Source organism: Balaenoptera borealis (genome assembly GCF_965194805.1).
Source record: "Balaenoptera borealis genome assembly, chromosome: 4".
NCBI classification, from domain to species: domain Eukaryota; kingdom Metazoa; phylum Chordata; class Mammalia; order Artiodactyla; family Balaenopteridae; genus Balaenoptera; species Balaenoptera borealis.
In genome coordinates, this window is record NC_138861.1 from 31,110,752 (window position 1) to 31,131,591 (window position 20,840).

General features: G+C 39.2%; 1 long non-coding RNA gene across 1 annotated transcript; it reads right to left on the reverse strand.

Annotated features, from left to right (window-relative positions):
• Window positions 1–290: 290 nt before the first annotated feature.
• On the reverse strand, window positions 291–20,818 carry LOC309628428. The gene is made up of 2 exons (XR_014244517.1): window positions 20,649–20,818; window positions 291–1,774 (listed from the first exon to the last, which is right to left on the reverse strand). It is a non-coding gene; the product is annotated as an uncharacterized lncRNA (long non-coding RNA).
• Window positions 20,819–20,840: the final 22 nt, after the last annotated feature.

Sequence of the window (20,840 nt, forward strand, 5' to 3'; positions counted from 1 at the left end):
TTTCTTATTGGACTATCAGCCAAGAGAATACCAAGAAGCAATCTTGGTGAATATCATACATTCCATATATAGTCCTACTTACTCCACTGTGTAGCAGCAATCCAATTTCCCCGTTAAAAGGAATCTTTCACCCTTGGCAGTAGTGATCCCCTTCTCTCTCTGTTGATTAGTGATAGAAAAAGCCCAAACCTGCCAGCAAGCAGTGTCCACTTCTAATTCACTGAAACGATGTTTCCTAGGAAGCATTCCTCCCTTGAGTACTAAAACCTCCAAAACCACTAAGTCTGAAGTTTCAGGGACCAAAAAATTCCTCAAGTGGTTTATTAGGCATAATAAGAGAACCCAACACAAATGCATACATATGTACACCCAAAGACATACACAACAATGTTCACAGCAGCTCTCCTCCTAATAGCCAAAAAATGGAAACATCTCTGATGTTTATCAACAGGGATAAATAAATGTGGTATATTTATAAAGTAGAATACTGTATAGCAATGAAAATGAATGAACAACTGCTCCAGGTAACAACATGGATGAATCTCACAATGTTAAATAAAAGAAGCCAGACACTAAAGAATACATTATATATTCAATTTATATAAAAGTTAACCACTGTCATGTATTCAATTTATATAAAGGTTAACCACTGTCAAACCTAATCTTTGGTGTTACAATTCAGGATGATGATTACCTTTGGGAAGGAAGAAGAGTAATGACTAAGAAGGGACATAGTTATTGATGTGGGTGGTGATTACATAGTTATCTTCACTTTGTGGCAAGTCATGCTGAACAACTATATTTGTGCATTTTTCTATATGTTATGCATCCTTTTAAAAAAAATTCATATAACTGCCATCTTGTGTATAATGTATAATTTCTCTGGATGCTTTTAAGTTGTTTTTCTGAATTAGTTTTATCAGTTTGACTGTAACATGCATAGGTGTGACTTTCATTGCAATTTTTCTGCTTGTGATTTACTGAGCTTTGTGGATTTGTACTTTTATGCTTTTCACCAAGTTTGGAAAACATGCCACCAATTTTTTTTTTTTTACAATATTAGTCATACTGAAAATAGAGGGACTACTCTCATCTCCACTCTGCATACAATTTGGGGAAGGTGGCACCATATACTGATTACTGCTTTTAAGCATATACTTCATTCTTTAGGTCAGCATCCCCAATTTGCAGGTTATTGTATGCCAGCTGGCCTCATAAATGGAACCAGCTTTCCAATTTGTTCTCTCCAAGTTCTTGTCTAGCCTGTCAACTCATAAGCCACTGACAACAGACCAGTGTATACCCTTACCTCAGGCCATGTCTCCTAAAGTTCTTCCCTATGGAAGGATTTCCCTTTACTATTCTGGGTCAGGGCCGCTAATGAGTGGTGGTGGCGTGTAGTGGCCACTCACATCCAGCTATTGCCAGCTCACTGCAGATTCTTCCATGAACAAACAGGACCCATGCTTTTTTCTCTTCCGTTAATTGGTCAGAAAGAACTCCTCATGAAGCCAATTTATATGGGTTTGGGGAGAAGTGCTGAAGAGTAGAGTCAGGGACTATAGGAGTCTGAGTCACCTGCTCATTTAGTTTAATTGTAGCCGTGTCCCAGTCTCATAGGGAGTAGACTGCTTCTGTGCTCATCCAGTTGTATGGTGCGGTGAATCAGATAACACCAGTTCATGATGGGTGGTTTTATTATTCACATGGTCACTTGATGTCCCATGATCAGGTGTTCCGTCTCTACCAGGTAGCAGGAGCAAATCAGGAGGTGCTTTTCAAAGAAACAAAACAAAATGTTGTTGGCTGAGGCAGATACATCCTTACTCCAAAACCAAAGGGTTTATGTTGTAATTCCCCTATTGGAACTTACCCAAGGCTTCATTTAACATCTCTAACACATGAACTTCCAATACCATTGGATCTGCCCAATCATAAGGCCCAACTGGCAAGACAGTTTGCTCTGGGCCCCACTCGAAACATGTAGTCTTACAGTTACCAGAAAACAGGTAAGAGCAGGTCACCCTAATGTACATTATTTTGTTGCCTCCAGAACCCCGAAAGGCCTGCTACACATTTTTTCCTTCTTCTTGTAGTGGTAGAAAACCCAACGACCTGTCACTTATTTGAATGGATATCCTAATATGTCTTAGGCCAGTGCACCCCTCGAAACTCGGTGCAGGTCCTGGAAGTTTTGTAGGGTTTACCTTGCATCTTCTGGCAGGCATATGTCTTCTCAAATCATGCAGAATGCTTGCTACTGCCTGCTTACTAGGTTCAGTTAACATAATTTCATTGCTGTAATAGACCAGTGTGACAGTCTATGGCACAGTGATATGGTCAAGGTCCCTCCATACCATAGAGACAACAGGAAATCTGACATAGCCCTGAGACAAGACAGGGTGTACCGCTGTCTCTGCCAGTTAGGCGCAACCTGCTTTTGGCTTTCTTTCCTGACTGGAATCGGGTGGGGGTAGGGCAGGGCGCATTTCCAGATCCATACCTGTGTACCAGGTCACAGTCTGTACTAACTTCCTCCAGTGCAGGTACCACACCTGGACAGCTGCAGTTGGCACCCCACCTGATTAAGCTTTGCAACAATCCACTGTCATTTTCCACTACCCATCTGGTTTTTACACTGTCATCTCTGTGACCCATCTGGTGACCACACAGGGAATTGAAATGGGAATCTGGTACGAATCACCATGCCCACACGGGGGCACTAACTTCTGTACTGCTTTTCTTTTACTGTCTTGGGAGGGAGTGGTAACAAGCAGTTCTGGACTAATATGTAGTCCTTCCTACCATAACGCTCAATCTATTGGTCAGAAAACCAAAATGAAGATTGCTTCAATTATTAAAATATATTTATTCTTACTACACATCTGGGGCTGGAGAAATAACCAGTGTGGGTCTCTCTGGGCTCACTGTTAGCTAGACTCTGGCCAGGACTCCATCCGTCACTTGACTTTCTTAGGCCCCCTGTTCTAACCAATAAATAGCCACCGGCGAAGGATTAGGGCAGTGATTCCCTAACTTGCTCACTGGAATTACCTGGGAGCTTTAAAACTACAAGTGCCTGGGTCTCACCCTCAGAGCTTACGAGTTAAGTGGCTTGGGGTGTACCCTCGGCTGCAGAACTCTGAAGTGCTCTTACGTGCAGACAAGTTGGGAGACCGCCCGCTGGGTTAGGGGAAGAGTCACGGCTACACCACTGTGGCTGCATTGCAGGGTTCCTCCTCTAGGGGGCCAGATCTCTCCCGATCATCAGGAAGGGCCAATTTAACTGTAATAACACAAGTTAGTCTGCATCTCAGAATTTTTCCACCTAAACATGTCAAGCAGCACCTTAATAGGTTAATCTATTTTATTTCTCGGGACCTCAAGATCACTTGGTAACCATTACTACTTTTCCCTGTGGGTCAAAACACTCTCGTTAACATTTTCGTTTTTGGCTTATGGTAATTGTGCCCACCTTGTCTCTGATGGTTGTATGCTATCATATGATCTCTACCACTTTAGGCTTCTTTTATTCCCACTGAGATCAGGAAACTCAGTTCTACCACAGCTTTCATCACCATCATTTTTGCAAACAAAGGAGAGCCACTTCAGAGCTCTTTGGGCATGCTGGTGCTCCCATCACCAATGCATTTTTTAATGACTTGGTGAAAGTTGAGGATGGCTAAGGAGCCGTTGTACTCCTTCCTCTATGGTATGCCAGGGGACTTCTGATATTCTGAAATTATTATTTCAAATTTTATTTGTAGACCGTTTATTTTTATTTTGGGAGCCATTTATTATTTGTAGGCAGTTACTGAGTCCAAGGCTCATCCTAGCAAACTATTAATGCCAACATATTAAATCTTAATTCTCAGGTAAGTTTGCCTTGATCAAACCTTGTATCTACTTTCCCTCGGTGTAACACCCTTAGAACCCACTTCTATATATACTCCCCAGGTTCCTGCTGGTCAAAACGGCAAGGTCTTAAACTCCTCTGTAGGTTGTCTCTTGCCAGAGCAGGCTGCATACTTCCCTGATGGGGAGGCTATGTTGGGATGGAACTGGGAGGTGGTGAGGGTAAATTCTGAGGACAACAGGAATCAACTTACGAGAGAGCTGCCCCAAATGTAGTCACTGAAAGCCTCTGTGCAGAGGAGGCTGGTTTCCTCTGAGAGCAAAGGAAGTTCAGGGGAATATGGAGGTTCAGAGTTCTCAGCTTCATTCTCGTCTGCCCAACTATCCCCATTCTGTGTCTCAGGGCCCACTCCTTTCCCATCAATGCTAACCTTAGTGTAAGAAAACTGGAAGAAGTGAGCATTTAATTAGTACTACGAATCTACCTTATCTGCCCACTGATTACAGAAGATGAAGGACTCCTTCAAAGCTACAGTGGAGGAGTTCTGATCCCCTACAAGCATTCTTAACTGTATATTCATAGTTTTTATGTTTTTCTTTTTCCTATGTACAATGTGTTTAGGACCATAAGGGAAGCCTGGTGGATTCAGAATCTTTATAATTACTATGATTACCATGGTGATACTTTCTCTCCCCTCCCCTCCATCTTCACTCCATCCCATGCGTCATCATAACAGTACTGTAAGCCATGGATTACTACCTGTGGTCCCTTTACCTATAGCAATGAGGTTATCCTTGTGATTGATTTTACATATGTGTGTGTATGTGTGCATATAAGCCAATCCCAGAAGCCCATTGTGAGGATCCATTTCCTGTGATAACTCCTGGTACCAATTAATCTATCAGTTACGGTTATAAAAAGAAATAGAAAGCACACTCAAAATAAGAAAGGAAAAGATTGGTAAAATATATTAAACTTAAGAACTTTTTTCCAAAAGATGCTATTAAGAAAATGAAAAGACAAAAACCATGTTATGGGAAAGGATATTCGGTGCACATATATTTGACCAAGAACTCATATCCAGAGTATATAAAGAAGTCCTAAAGTTCAATAACGAAAAGAATGACAACCCAACAGAAATATGGATAAGTGACTTGAACAAGCACTTAAAAAAAAAAGAGGATCCCCAAATGGCAAATAATGTAAGATGGTGTTCAGCCTCAACCTCAATAGACATCAGGTAAACGCAAATTAATGCCAAATGAGATACCACTACACACCTATCAGAATGGCTTCAAAAAAAAAACAAAAAACTGACAATACTAAGTGTTGCCTAGGGTGTGGCGAACGTGAAACTTTCATATACTGCTGGTGAGGATATAAAAAACATAAACTTTGGAAAACTGTCATTCTTTATAGTTTGAACCTACCTCAATGACCAAAGGAACTTTAACCCTATGTACTCTCTCAATAGGAATGTCTGCCCACGCACACCAAGTGACATATGAAAGAATGCTTGTGGTACCATTATTGGTTAGTAGCCCTAAAGTAGAAACAACCCAAATAGCTACAACAGAATGGATAAATATATTTAGTTTATCCACATAATGGGATATAGCAATGAATATGAACAAACTACTTCTACAAACAGATGAATCTTACAAATATAATGGTGAAATGCCTATTTAATCTCTTTCATGTATTATTCAAAACCAGGCAAAACTAATCTATGGTTAGAAATTAGTATGAGTGGTTACATTTGGGGAGGACGGGCAGGATTGTTATTGGGAGGTCACATAAGAGGTTTCCATGTAACTGGTAATATTCTATTTCCTGGGTGATGGATAGAGGGATATTTTTACTTTATGATAGGTACTTCATTTGTTTCTGCAGTATGCTGTATATTTCAGTTTTTTAAAAGGGTGGGCCTAATAAGATTAGGAACTACTGGTTATGCCTACTTGCCCTTCTCCATCAATTCAAACACTTCTTCCTTCAAGGCCCAGTTCAGATTCCACAACTTACCTGAAGCCCAACAACTTCAGCTAGAAAGGACTTATCTTTCTGCTTGGTTTTTATTACACTTCCTGGGAGACAGTATAATACAGTAGAAATGGTACAGGCTAAGGGGCTTGGGCTTTAATCTGTAAGGCAATAATAACCAAGAGAGTGATGTGGTCATATTTGTATCTGCTCACCATGAATTTAACTCATTATAACAGTACTTATTTATATTTCTTTGAATATGTAGACAAACAAAAATTTACATACACATAAGTGTAAAAATGTCATGTTAGACTGTTACAATATTTGCTCCCAATGAATCATGCCTCCTTTGTTTATGCCTTTTTGCAATGTGCCTTTGCCACCTTAACTAACAAAAGGTAGTTTATTTACCCACTTCTTGAATCTAGGCTAGCCTTGGGACTTGTTTTGACCACAGAATGCAGTAGCTGTGACTTTGTGCAACTTCTCTGGATGAGGTTTAGAAAGGCTTTACAGTTCCTTTTTCACCTTTTGGAACACTGCCCTGGGCCACTGTGCTGTGAATAAGTCTGGGATGAAAGACCATGTGAAGGGAGCCACATGAATGAGCCCAGAGAAAACCAACAGAAAAACTTTCTAGCCAAAACACAGCATGGTGAGAAATAATAAATCATTATTGTCTTAAGCCATTAAATATTGTGGTTGATTTGTAATGCAGGAATAGATAATCTAGTCTATTATGGCAGAGACTGCTAGTGTCTCTCAGGGTCCCTTCTTCTCCTTCATCCTTTAGTATTAGAACCTCCAAGTTTTGGCTTGGTACATTGCTACACAGGCAAGGACTATATTTCCTAGCTTCCCTTGGAGGTCTGGCCATGTGACTACATTTTGGCCCATGGGCTATAAGTGGAAATGATGGCTGCAAATTCTGTGACATGACCTTAAAAAGAACAGGTATACTGTTTTTCCATTTCCCATTCCCAGATACATCTTGGCAGGAGCTGGAACCATCTTAGGCCATGAAACAGAAGCCGCATATTGAGTATAGCAGATTAACAAGCCTGGATCCCTAACACCTGAGGCTGCTGTATCAATCCTGAACTGATTATCTCTGGACTGTTATGGAACAGAAAAAAAAAACTTCCATCTTATTTAAGCCATTATTATTTTGGCCTTAAAGCAACCAAACCTATATCCCAAGTAATACGTATTTTCCATTATTTCCCCCATATAGTTATATACAAATACTCATGTGTGTATATATACATCTACAAACATAAATATTTTGAGTGTAAACAGGCACACACACAAATATGCAAACCATTTATGTGTGTTGACAGTGATGTTTTATAGACTGGGATCATATCATACACACTTTTCTTCATCTTGTTCTTTTCTCATTTAAGCAGTAGTGTTGGACTGGCCAAAAAGTTCCTTCAGTTTTTAAGTAAAAATAAAAGACACATTTTTCATTTTTACCAAGAACTTTATTGAACAACGTATTCACCGTTTTGTTCCACTAACTTCTGCCATTTTTCAGGCACCTTCATAATTCCATCGTCCCAAAACTTTTTACGTTTTTGAGCAAAGAACTGTTCCACATGCCTTTTACAGTCTTCCAGGGAACTGAAATTTTTTCCATTAAGAGAATTTTGTAAAGACCGAAATAAATGGAAATCCGAACGTGCAATGTCTGGTGAATATGGCGGATGAATCAGAACTTCCCAGCCAAGCTGTAACAATTTTTGCCTGGTCATCAAAGAAACATGCGGTCTTGTGTTATCCTGATGGAAGGTTATGCGTTTTCTGTTGACTAATTCTGGACGTTTTTCGTCAAGTGCTGCTTTCAGTTGGTCTAACTGGAAGCAGTACTTGTTGGAATTAATCGTTTGGTTTTCCAGAAGGAGCTCGTAATAGAAGACTACCTTCCAATCCCACCATAGACACAACTTCACCTTCTCTGGATGAAGACCCGCCTTTGGTGTGGTTCATTTCACTTGCTCCATGATCTCCTCCATTCCACATTATTGTACAGTATCCACTTTTCATCACCCATCACAATTTGTTTTAAAAACGGAACATTTTTGTAACGTTTCAGTGGAGAATCGCATGCGGAAATACGGTCAAGAAGGTTTTTTCACTTAACTTATGTGGAACCCAAACATCAAAGTGATTAACATAACCAAGCTGGTGCAAATGATTCTCAACGCTTGATCTGGATATTTTGAGTATGTCGGCTATCTCCCTCTAGCAATATCATTGACTGTTCTCAATTAATGTCTCGATTTGATTGCTGTCAACTTCAACTGGTCTACCCAACCGTGGAGCATCATCCAGTGAGAAATCTCCAGCACAAAAGTTCGCAAACCACTTCTGACATGTTCGATCAGTCCCAGCACCTTCTCCATACACTGCACAAATCTTTTATTGCGTTTCAGTTGCGTTTTTACCTTTCTTGAAATAATAAAGCATAATATGCTGAAAATGTTGTTTTCTTCCATCTTCAATATTAAAATGGCTACACAAAAATTCATCAATTTTGGGACTTGCCTGGTGGCACAGTGGTTAAGACTCTGCACTCCCAATGCAGGGGGTCAGGGTTCGATCCCTGGTCAGGGAACTAGATCCCACATGCATGCCGCAACTAAGAGTTCACATGCCACAACTAAGGAGCCCACCTGCCGCAACTAAGGACCCAGCAAGCTGCAACTAAGAAGCCTGCCTGCTGCAAGTAAGGAGCCCACGTGCTGCAACTAAGGAGCCCACCACAACTAAGACCCAGTGCAACCAAATAAATATTTTTTAAAAATTCACACATTTTGATAAGTTTTTTTAAATGCACACTGATATGACAGCTGTCACATATAATCTAACAAAATTGTTTTGAATGAAGTTAAAAACAACTAAGTGCTACTAGAGCCGTCTTACAGAAAAAACTGAATGAACTTTTTGGCTAACCCAATATCTTGTGGAAATCACAATTCAACTCATACTGCTTTTTTTTTTTTTAATTTATTTATTTATTTATTTATGGCTGTGTTGGGTCTTCGTTTCTGTGCGAGGGCTTTCTCTAGTTGTGGCAAGTGGGGGCCACTCTTCATCACGGTGCGCGGGCCTCTCACTACCGCGGCCTCTCTTGTTGCGGAGCACAGGCTCCAGACGCGCAGGCTCAGTAATTGCGGCTCACGGGCCCAGCTGCTCCGTGACATGTGGGATCTTCCCAGACCAGGGCTCGAACCCCTGTCCTCTGCACTGGCAGGCAGACTCTCAACCACTGCGCCACCAGGGAAGCCCTCATACTGCTTTAATTTATTCCTTTCCATAAGATACAAAAACTGTAATTCATTCAACCATTTTCCTATTAATGAGCTTTCATTTTGTTACTTGTTTTTTGATACTATGGATGATACTACAGTGAATATTCTCACAGATAGATCCTTACGTAGTATTTTATACCTATAGGACAGATTTGCAAGAATGATGTAGCTAGGACAAAAGATATTTGTAGTTTAAAACATTTTAACACAGGTTGCCAGACTGTTTTGCAAATAGGCTGAAAAAGTTCACATTTGTACCAGCAATGTATAATACCCTTTTAGTTGGATCCCTACTGGCAACAGGTGCTATTGGTCATTGAACATTTCACCCAGTCTGAAAAGATGTCTCACTTCACTCATAACAGGAGAAATGCATAATAAAACTACACTAAGATTAAACATTTTCACTTATCAGTCCCAAATCCAAAAGTTTGATAACATACTCTAATGACAATGCTGTGGGGTCACTCTTCCATGTTGTTTATATAACACAGGGAAATCTGGCAATATCTATCAAAATCCCACACACATTACATACCCTTTGATCTAGCAATCTTATTTCTGTGAAATCTTGAACATGTGTGACAAAATTATAAACAGTATTATTCATTACTACACTGTTTTCAAAAGCAAAAGACTGAAATCAATACAAATATCCATCATAAGGGCTGGTAAAATAAATTCTGGCATTCTTGTAGTGAAATACAATGCAGCTGTTAAACGATAAGAACTCTCATTATGGAGCTATTTACATTAACTCAGTGAGTTGTGGAACACAGTGCATTATTATAACTTTTGCTTTTTTTTTTTTTCAAGGAGAATAAAATAAACTTGTATTTGTATAAAAAAGCTCTGGGAAATACTTGAGAAACTAATAAAAAGTGGTTGTGAGACGAGTGGTGTTGGCATGGGAAATGGGTGGATGGCAGATATGTGGGGGAAACTTCAACTCAAAACATAAATACCTATCCGCCTATCTAGATACACAAACACACATTATATTTGAATGAATTACTCCTCAAAAAGAAAAGAAAAATAGTTCCAGTAGAGTGAATTCCCCAGTTTCCTTTATGTGATTTTTGTCAAATCAATTTACCTATCTGATCCTCTTTCTTCAACTGTAAAACAGGGATAAGGTCTGCTTCACAATGCTTTGGTGAGCACTAGATGAGCTCTATCACTTAATAAACTGACACTTAATAAATGTTAGTTGAATCAAAAAAAAAAAAGTTTTGCCAATCTCTTACGTAGGCCTAATTGGTATCTCATTATTTTAGTTTGCATTTTCCTGATTTCTTCTGATTTTGAGCGTCTTTTCACATTTGGATTTACCATTTGCTGAGTTCGTATTCTTTGCCCCCCATTTTTCTGTAGAATTTCTTGCTCCCTTTTTTTTTTTTTTGAATTTACAAAGTGGTCCCATACTGTGTATATCTATTTTTTTTTTTTGGCTGCATTGGGTCTTCGTTGCTGCACATGGGCTTTCTCTAGTTGTGGCGAGAGGAGGCTACTCTTCATTGTGTGGGCTTCTCATGCGGTGGCTTCTCTTGTTGTGGAGCACGGACTTCAGTAGTTGCTGCATACAGGCTCAGTAGTTGCAGCACGTGGGCCCTAGAGCATGCTGGCTCAGCAGTTGTGGCTCGCAGGCTCTAGAGCGCTGGCTCAGCAGTTGTGGCTCGCAGGCTCTAGAGCGCAGGCTCAGTAGTTGTGGCGCACGGGCTTAGTTGCTCCGCGGCATGTGGGATCTTCCCGGACCAGGGCTCAAACCCATGTCCCCTGCATTGGCAGACGGATTCTTAACCTCTGCACCACCAGGGAAGTCCCTGCTTGTTCCCTTGATGTGAATTTCTAAGAGCTCTTTTAATATTATAGATGTTAAACTTCACTGTACATATCTTTCTAAATGTATTATATATCTATTAACTTTGTTTATATTTTTGCATACAAGTTATTTCTTACACTGAAAAATATCTTTTTTGAGAAGAACGTGTATTCTGCTGTTGTTGGGTTAAGTATTCTATAAATGTCAATTAGATCCAGCTGACTGATGGTACTATAGAGTTCAACTATATCCTCACAGATTTTCTGCCTGCTAGATCTATTGATTACTGAAAGAGGGGTGATGAAGTCTCCAGCTATAATAGTGGATCCGTCTATTTCTCCTTGCAGTTGTATCAGTTTTTGCCGTAGCTGTCTTAATGCTCTGTTGTTAGACATACACACATTAAAGGTTGCTGCATCTTTTTGGAGCATTGACCTTTTTATCATTCTGTAATGACCTTTCCTATCACTGATAATTTTCCTTGTTCTGAAGTCTGTTTTGTCTGCATATAGCAACTACACTTTTCTTTGATGAGCATTAGCATAGTAGATCTTTCTCCATTCTTTTACTTTTAATCTATCTGTGTCTTTATATTTAAAGTGGGTTTCTTATGTACGGTTCCTGAGAAAATAGAGATCTAGTAAGGGATGCTGGCCTCCTCCCTCCAAATTAACCCTGGGTAGGTACAGAAAGGAAGTAAGGGCTTGAGGAATAAGATCAAAAACTGTGAATAAACCCTAGTTAGGGTCAGAAGTTTTTAAGTATTGTTCCTGCCACTCCCCCACTGATCATCCCACTTTGGGACAATCAGTTCCAGACAACTGATTACTACAAAAATAATCAGCAACAGATCAGGCTTCCCAGCGTAGGATAATGTCTGCTAAAGTGAGCTGCTGATGAAAAAGAGTGTGGGCTGACCAGATACTCTAGAGCAGTGGACAGTCACTCCACCATTCCTTCCCCAAACCTCCAGGGTTTTGGCGGATTACAACAGCCTTCTGCTGCTGAATTACGAATTTCAAGGCAAATCTTTACTAGAGGAGTTGTCCAGTGAAACAGGAACCAACAGAGATAGAGCACTAGACTCTTCTGTGGTGCCTAGAGCCTTCCGCTCTCTATTCCTTAAACTTGTGGGAAGGGATAAAACTAGGGTCTACCCTTTTGCTCATCCTCCACATCCATTATCAGACAGAGCAGTAGAGAACATAAGCTTGTGAACCAAAATATCTACACACCTGAGGAGTATGATCACCATATGACACAACAAATTAAACAACATATACCAACTGAAGCAGAATTATAGGAACAGATATTTAATTTTAAAAAACAATCCAAATTTAATAGTTTAAAAACAATCCAATTATTCATTCAAAAGATTTTTATTGTGCGCCTACGAACTGTCAGGCACTGAGGATTCATCAGTGAACAAGACAGATAAAAATCTTTGCGTACTTTCTAGTGGTGCGAAATGGCCTGGGGCACAGAGACAAAAACATACAAACAACTAAATATCTAACTAACTAACCAATAAACCATTTTAGAAGGTAATAATTGCTTATAAAAATAAAGCAGGTAGGGGCTTCCCTGGTGGCGCAGTGGTTGAGAATCTGCCTGCCAATGCAGGGGACACGGGTTCAAGCCCTGGTCTGGGAAGATCCCACATGCTGCGGAGCAACTAGGCCCGTGAGCCACAACTACTGAGCCTGCGCGTCTGGAGCTTGTGCTCCGCAACAAGAGAGGCCGCGACAGTGAGAGGCCTGTGCACCGCGATGAAGAGTGGCCCCCGCTCGCTGCAACTAGAGAAAGCCCTCGCACAGAAACGAAGACCCAACACAGCCATAAATTAATTAATTAATTAATTTAAAAAAAAAAAACTTAATTATGGAAAGAAGTTGGGATTAAGGACCCTTCCATTAAAAAAAAAAAAAAAAGTAGAAAGTAAAAGACCTCATTAACTCTTCCCCGTTCTCCTTTCCATAGAAGTAATCATTTTTCTGTGTCTCCTTCCAGAAATTTCCTATGCATAATCAAATGTGTGAATGTGTATAGTTTTTAAAATCTATAAATAGGATTTTATACAAATTTTCTGCAACTTGCTTTTTTTCACATATATGGATCTACTTTAGAGATACAGGTTTTAAAGGACAGTAAAAATTTCATTTAAAAGGCAAAATTATAGTGATAATAAAAAGATTAGTGGTTGCCAGGGGTGTGGGATGGGAGGGGTAGGGATGAATAGGTGGAACGCAGGGCATTTTTAGGGCAATGAAACTATTCTGTATGACACAACGTTGGATACGTGAAACTATGCATTTGTCAAAACCTACAGAACTATATGACACTAAGAGTGAACCCTAAATGTAAACTATGGACTTTAATAGTAATGAAACAATATTGGTTTATCGACTGTAACAAATGTGCCACACTAATGCAAGACGTAAATAATAGAAGCTGGGTGTGTATGTGTGTGTGAAGTGTCATATGGAAATTCTCTGTATTTTCTGCCCAATTTTTCTACAAACCTAGAACTGCTCTAAAAAATAAAGTCTATTAAAAGAAACAAAAAACCTTCATTTAGGAAAAGTATTTTTAAAGCTTTGCATAGAATATTTTAGAGTTGGAGGCTCAAAGTCAAATATTGGGCAGGTTATTGCTATGGTCCAGGCATGAAATGATTAGTGCTGGGCTTCCCTGGTGGCGCAGTGGTTGAGAACCCGCCTGCCAATGCAGGGGACATGGGTTCGAGCCCTGGTCTGGGAAGATCCCACGTGCTGCGGAGCAACTAAGCCTGTGCACCACAACGACTGAGCCCGCGTGCCACAACTACTGAAGCCCACGCACCTAGAGCCCGTGCTCCACAAGAGAAGCCACCGCAATGAGAAGCCCACGCACCGCAACAGAGTAGTCCCCTCTCGCCGCAACTAGAGAAAGCCCGTGCGCAGCAACAAAGACACAACGCAGCCAAAAATAAAATATAGTAAATAAAATAAATTAATTTAAAAAAATGATTAGTGCTAAGGTAGCAAATGAAATTAGTTTGAACTATTAGATTTGCTAATACCTAAGAAAATTGCACCTCAGAAAATCTTAAGTGGAATTTAAAGTTTCTGATTTAAAGAAGTAATATGTCAAAAATAGTATGTTAACCAGGAGTAGCAAAAAAACAATATGCTTAAGAATTATGTGGACAAGAGAGAAATGTGGCTGAAAAGATGCGAATAGCCATAAATGACATGTTAAATACATTTTTTAAGTTAACATGACATGGAGGAACCAGGAAATTATCCATCTACTGTACTTGGTGTGGCTTATGTTCTTAAACTGTTTATTTCCAGATTTTTACAACCTACATATTTTCTAAACGTAACAGTCATTAACAAGATATACTGGGTGCATTCAATCTGAATAGCGTTATTCCATATAAAATGCAGCTATCTTTGAGTTTACAAGCTCAAAGGCAAATATAAATTCAGAAGTTAGATAATATAAAGCAACATATTATTAAATGCACAGTGGTATCACAAAGCATATCAGATTCCTGTTTTCTTTAGTACCTAGTTCATCAGCACTTGGAGTAGGCTAGTTCCATAAACTCCTGAGGTAAATAAGAATCTACCCTATTTTTTTAATGATTATGTATCAAGATTACAGTAAGCATGGAATTTCTAAGACAAAAAAGGTGGCTTCCAAAAAAGAAAAAGAAGCTTTAAAGATCTACATAGAATTAAGCTCTTTATTATGTAAGTATACATAAATTTTGTATCTATTTACTTTTTAACTATAATCTTTTTCTAGTCAGTGACTACAAAAGTGGCATCTCAATACACACTCATAGAAATTACAGAATAGAAAGGTTTTTTCCAAGTTCACTCTATTCTACCAAGTATCTCTAGGAATTTTCTATTAGGCAATTCTATACACTGCTTGTTTTTAGCACCACAAGCATTATGGAAGAAGATTTTTAAATAGTTTTACCATTTGTTATTAATTTAAAGATACCAATTTTGTTTCTCTAGTTTTGCTTTTATTTCCAGTTTGCTGCATTTCCTCTTAACACTGTGGGTAAGGTGGGCAGTTAAAATGTGGTTCCTCAAAAACAAAGTGGAAGTATAATATAAGAAGGCCAAACACCAAAATCAAAATCCTCTTTTTAAAAGTTTTGTTTATCCCTTTAAAAATGTCTGAATACATAAACTGACAGATTTAATAGAAATCCTTTTTAAAAATTTGCTTAGTTTCTCACATAATAATCATTAATTTAACCCCAAACTTAAATCATTAATTTGAGCCCAGGAGGGTAGGTCTCCTCTCAATTTGTTCGAACATATTAGGTGTTCCATTAATTTCATCCTATCAATCTCCAATTCCTTTTACCTCTCTCTTACTTTGGGCTTCTTATTTGCTTGATCACATGTCCTACTTCTTCTTGGTTTAATCCACACGTAGGTGGTACCCATCCCCCATTAGTTTCTTGAGAAAGGATGAATGAACTGTATATTTGAGAGACTTCAGGATTGAAAATAACTTTATTCCAGCCTTCTATTTGATTGACAGCGTGACTTATACAGAATTCTAAATTAGAAGTAATTTTCCTTCAGAATTCTGAAGCATTGCTCCATTACCCTTTCGCTTCCAGAGTTGTTATTAAGAAGTCCAACACATTCACCTCTGTATGCATCATATGAAACCTGTTTTTTTCTCTCTATCAACTTGTAGAATTTACTCTTTGTCTCTCTACTCGTTATCTTCAGAGTAGAGAAAGGGGAGGTGGGAGATACACAGAAAAAGAGCTCCAGAAATCAGCACGGGGTCCTCTTAAGCATTTTATACTTACAGCGATCTTATATTTATTTATTTATTTATTTATTTATTTATGGCTGTGTTGGGTCTTCGTTTCTGTGCGAGGGCTTTCTCCAGTTGCGGCAAGTGGGGGCCACTCTTCATCGCGGTGCGCGGGCCTCTCACTATCGCAGCCTCTCTTGTTGTGGAGCACAGGCTCCAGACGCGCAGGCTCAGTAATTGTGGCTCACGGGCCTAGTTGCTCCGCGGCATGTGGGATCCTCCCAGACCAGGGCTCGAACCCGTGTGCCCTGCATTGGCAGGCAGATTCTCAACCACTGCGCCACCAGGGAAGCCCAGCAATCTTAATTAGGTCCCCAAGAGCCACATGTGATTAGCACTGGCATACTGCACTATCATACAGACTGTGCAGCCCTAGAGCAACCACTGTAAGAAACAAAAAGAGGTTCAGCAACAATAAAGGAGATGTGTTGGGACTTCCCTGGTGGCACAGTGGTTAAGAATCCTCCTGCCAATGCAGGGGATACGGGTTCGAGCCCTGGTCTGGGAAGATCCTACATGCCGCAGAGCAACTAAGCCCGTGCGCCACAACTACTGAGCCTGCGTTCTAGAGCCCGCGAGCCACAACTACTGAAGCCCGCGCGGCTAGAGCCCGTGCTCCGCAACAAGAGAAGCACTGCAATGAGAAGACTGTGCACTGCAACGAAGAGTAGCCCCTGCTCGCCGCAACTAGAGAAAGGCCGCGCACAGCAACGAAGACCCAACGCAGCCCACAAAAAAAGAAAAAAAAAAGATGTGTTGATAGCAATGTAAAAATAATAATTATGACGAAGATAAAAGCTAACACCACTGTGCATGTCTATGTGCCAGGTACTGTTTTAGTTGCTTCATATATATTAATTACTGAATTAGTATATACAATACAACCTTAAGAAGTAGGTATTGTCTTCATTCTTATAGGTTATATATTTTACCCTGGCACAGCCAGAATTCTAGTCTAAACAGTCTAGCTCCAGAGTCTTGTGGTCTTAACTATTATGCTATATTGCCTTCCAGTAGTAGATGGTAGTCATTTTTTGTTGTTTATTATACTGCTTTTAAATATCTTTTCTTGACGAAATAAAGTTGGCAAACCCATGTTGATTTCCTCAATTAAAAAATGTATTGGTTGGTGAAATGTGAAAGCCTGGAAATCACCAGTTTGTAGGGCCAGTAGAGAGCAAGAAAATGAAAATTTGAGAGAAGGTAACTGATGGAGCAAGGTTTTGGAGGATGAGTTCTAGAACATAGGGAGGAGTTAAATTTAAAGGACAGGGCAGACACTAAGTACAGGAGGAATTATAGTCACATTTAGAGGTGATGGGGAAGAAAGATTCTCTAGTAACTAAAAATCAAGGTCATCTGAGCCCAAAACAAGCCTGATAGTATCAATTAGAAGGCTTAATAAGTAAGTAATATAGAATGGTGAAAATTTAGAGCAACTTTTGTGAGGAATGGGAAAAAATAAAGCCAGGATTGGACTGACAGACTAGAAAAATACAGATGGTGTCAACACTAAATATCTTGAAGAAGTCAAAAAATAAGGTTAGTGGGAGTAAAGGAGTGGACGATGTATAAACAAATAAATGAGGTTGTGGTTAGGAGGTAGGATTTCTGAATTTAAGATCTCAAAGCCAGAGGAAATGCTCATTCACTGATAACGATGAAGACAATACTGCTGATAATAACCATTCATTAAGCACACTAAAACAATTAATTACATATAGTCATAACAACCATTACTATCAGCATATTACAGAGGAGAAACTGAGGCCCTAATGAATTTTCAATTAACACTCAAGTTTTTCATAGAACTTAGCAAGATGATGCTGAAATTCAAATATAGTAGGAAAGGGCCTGTCATTCCCTAGAAAACTTTGAAGAAAATAGGTGAATATTAACTATTGTTAATACCCTACTGGCTATTAACACTTATTATAAAGCTGTAGCAATTATGATAGTGTGGTTATGTTATAGAGGTCATACAAATTGACCAATGGAAAATAATAAACAATCCATGGATGTGTGGAAAACTGATTTGAAATCAGTGACATTACAAACCATAAAAGAAAAGTTATACTATTCAATAAATGCTGCTAGAACAATTAGTTGTTCATATATAAAATAAATAAATTAGATCTCTACCTCATGCACAAAAATAGGGTGATTAAAAAAAGAATAAAACATGAATAAAAGTTTAAAACTTTTAGCAAAAAGATAAATGAATATCTTTGTGATTCTGAGGTAGGAGAGGATTTCTTAAACCAGACACCCAAAGCACAAAATATAAAGGAAAAGATGAATAAATGTGACTACATTCAAACTAAATTTCAGTGTAAGAAAAGACACCACAAACAAAGGCCAAAGAAAAGGCACAGACTGGAAGATGAGAGGCAACAATATAACCAACAATGTATTATTATCCAGAAAACATAAATCAATGAAAAAGATGAGGATAGCAATAGAAAAATGGGCAAAGATGCCCAGAGATGTACAGGAGGTGTTTGGGATTAGTACTAGAGACGTCTGGGCTGGAAATAGATTTGGGATACATCAACTTATTGATCACATTTGAATTCACAGGACTAGATGAGTTTATAGAAGGAAAGCATGTAAAGAAATTAGAGATCTGGGCCTAGCTAGGACAAAAAGCAGGCAGAGGATTACCAATCCTCACTCAAGTTCTTAACACGAAATAACTTCTTTAAACTTATCCACATATTATTTTGTCTTGCCTTTTCTGATCATAACTTCGTCTTTTAAAGATGGGGTCTAAACACAAGAAATAAACCCTTATAATAAAACCAGATTTTGTTGGACACTACATCAGAAGGTGGTCAGATAAGCCTGCCACTTCTATTTAGAACAATACTACCTTCAGCTCCTCTGTTTCATGTATTGCCAAGAAGGCAGGACTGTGGAAATGAAATGCAAATTAAAAAATAAAACAAAACAGGATTTAAAATTTAAAGTAAAGGGAATGTAAGAAAATATTCCCAAAGTGCACAATGAGGATTTTTTTAATTGGTGGGGTTAGGAACGATCTTCTTTTAGTACATTAGCATAGCTCATTTAATGCATCAGAAATAGCTAATGTATGCCTACACATCTTTAAATTTTAAGGCAAGACGAAAAACAAGAAGAAAAATGTTTCATCCATATAGACTTCTGCTCATCCCATTTCTTCTACTTAGAAATAGCAAACCAGGTATCCACTGCTCAAGGGAAGCCGGTCACAGAAAAAAAAACTACATGCAGTATAATTCCTTTTATATGATGTTCAAGAACATGCAAAGCAAGACAGAATAGTGGTGGTGCTGTTGGCGGTAAGAAGATGTGGTTAGCAGGGACATAAAGAAGCTCTCTGGGGTGTCTGGTATTCTGTATATGTGAATCTGGGTGTTTGTCACATCAATTTATATATTTGGCACTTGAGCATTTTTACTATGATCTGTCTTTTAACTGAGGTATATATTTTTTATTCCTATAAAGAAAAACTTCTTAGAGACCTTAAGAATCTCACTGAACACAGCTTGTTTCGCTCTTGTCAAGACAACAAAGCCTCTAATTAAGAAACAAATATTTAGTGGCCTTCTCTCAACTTTTCTTCCCCTCAACCCACCCCTACCTCAACCATCTCCCCAACAGAACAGTCTCAAGGACAAGGACGTCTGAGATGAACATTTTCAGGATCAACAAGCTCCAGGGTCCTTCTTCCACCAAACCAAAAGTAAGCTCCTAAGAGGAAATTGAAAGGAAACTCGAATGTAAACACCAACCTTTTAATCATCACTTTGTGAATCATCTTCTGCACTATCCTAGCTCATGAACATGAACCTGTATCTAAACATCTTTGTAGAAATTTCCATTGTAATTTTACTTTGGCAGTTTTGACCAGGGTAAAATGATAGAAAATAGGCTTATCTAGATTTCAATTAACCCTCTTGCTGATGGTTATTTTTTTAGTGAAGGACAATAACAAATATTAAATTTAAACAGTCCAGAGAATGCTTTAAAAAAAAAAAACAAACCTTCCCTTTCTCACTTTAGCATGAAACACCAAGGAAAAAATAAAAAATAAAACCTACATATTACAGCTGGTTGTTACACTGAGTCATACAAAATGCAATATTGGACCTTGCGCAGTTCGTTGTTTTACGTTGCTGGTCAAGCGGGGTTCAGAACGGTAATGAGACAGGGTATTGAGATACAAATACGCAACGTGCAATCAGCAAGTGCATTACTTCGGATATTTTACTTCAGCAAAAGCATGAAACAAAGTCATGTCAAGTAAGATGCTTCCAGGGACTAAAGCTATCGCCTTTTTTTTTTTTTTTTTTTGAGCTATCTCCTTTTGCTCTTTACTTTTTTTTTCTAAACAAAGTTCTTCACAGATACCTTAGTTTGTAGCAGAAGCCCTGCAACATAAAATAAAGGAAACCCTAAGCCTTTATGTTCTTTTACCACTTTCCCAGTTTTAGGTAACCGAAAAAAGAACAGATCTGCAGAAGGAACTGAAGATTATCGAAGGAAGGACTCTAACGGGTCTCGTCTGAATGGCAAATACCTCAAGGTCTCGGAGCAGGATTGTACCAAATGGCCAAGGGGCAGAGCTGTAAGCAGTTCCTAGTTTAGCGAAAGTATTTTAACTTCTTTTAAAAAACAAAAACAAAAAAACAGGCTTGTAGAGGGAAGAGAGCGAAATTAGGCGCCGCGGCGGGTAGAGGAGAAGGGTGCTCTTAAGAGAATCTGCAGTTCTGGGGTCGCGGCTGGGAAGAGGCCGAGACGAGACGGGCCGAGGTAAAAAGAGACGCCAGGAGAAACTCACTTTTGAAAGGTACTTTCCGGTTACAAAGCACTCTCTTGTGCTTTACCTCCTCCGACACAGTATCCTTTCTGCGGGCCTCCAACGTCTACAGATGTAAAAGGCCCACCGCAAAGTCCCTCTTCAGCATCGAGATTCCGAGGCGGGCCTCGCTACCCGTCAGCCCCCGCGGCCGCCCGCGACCCCTCGGCATCC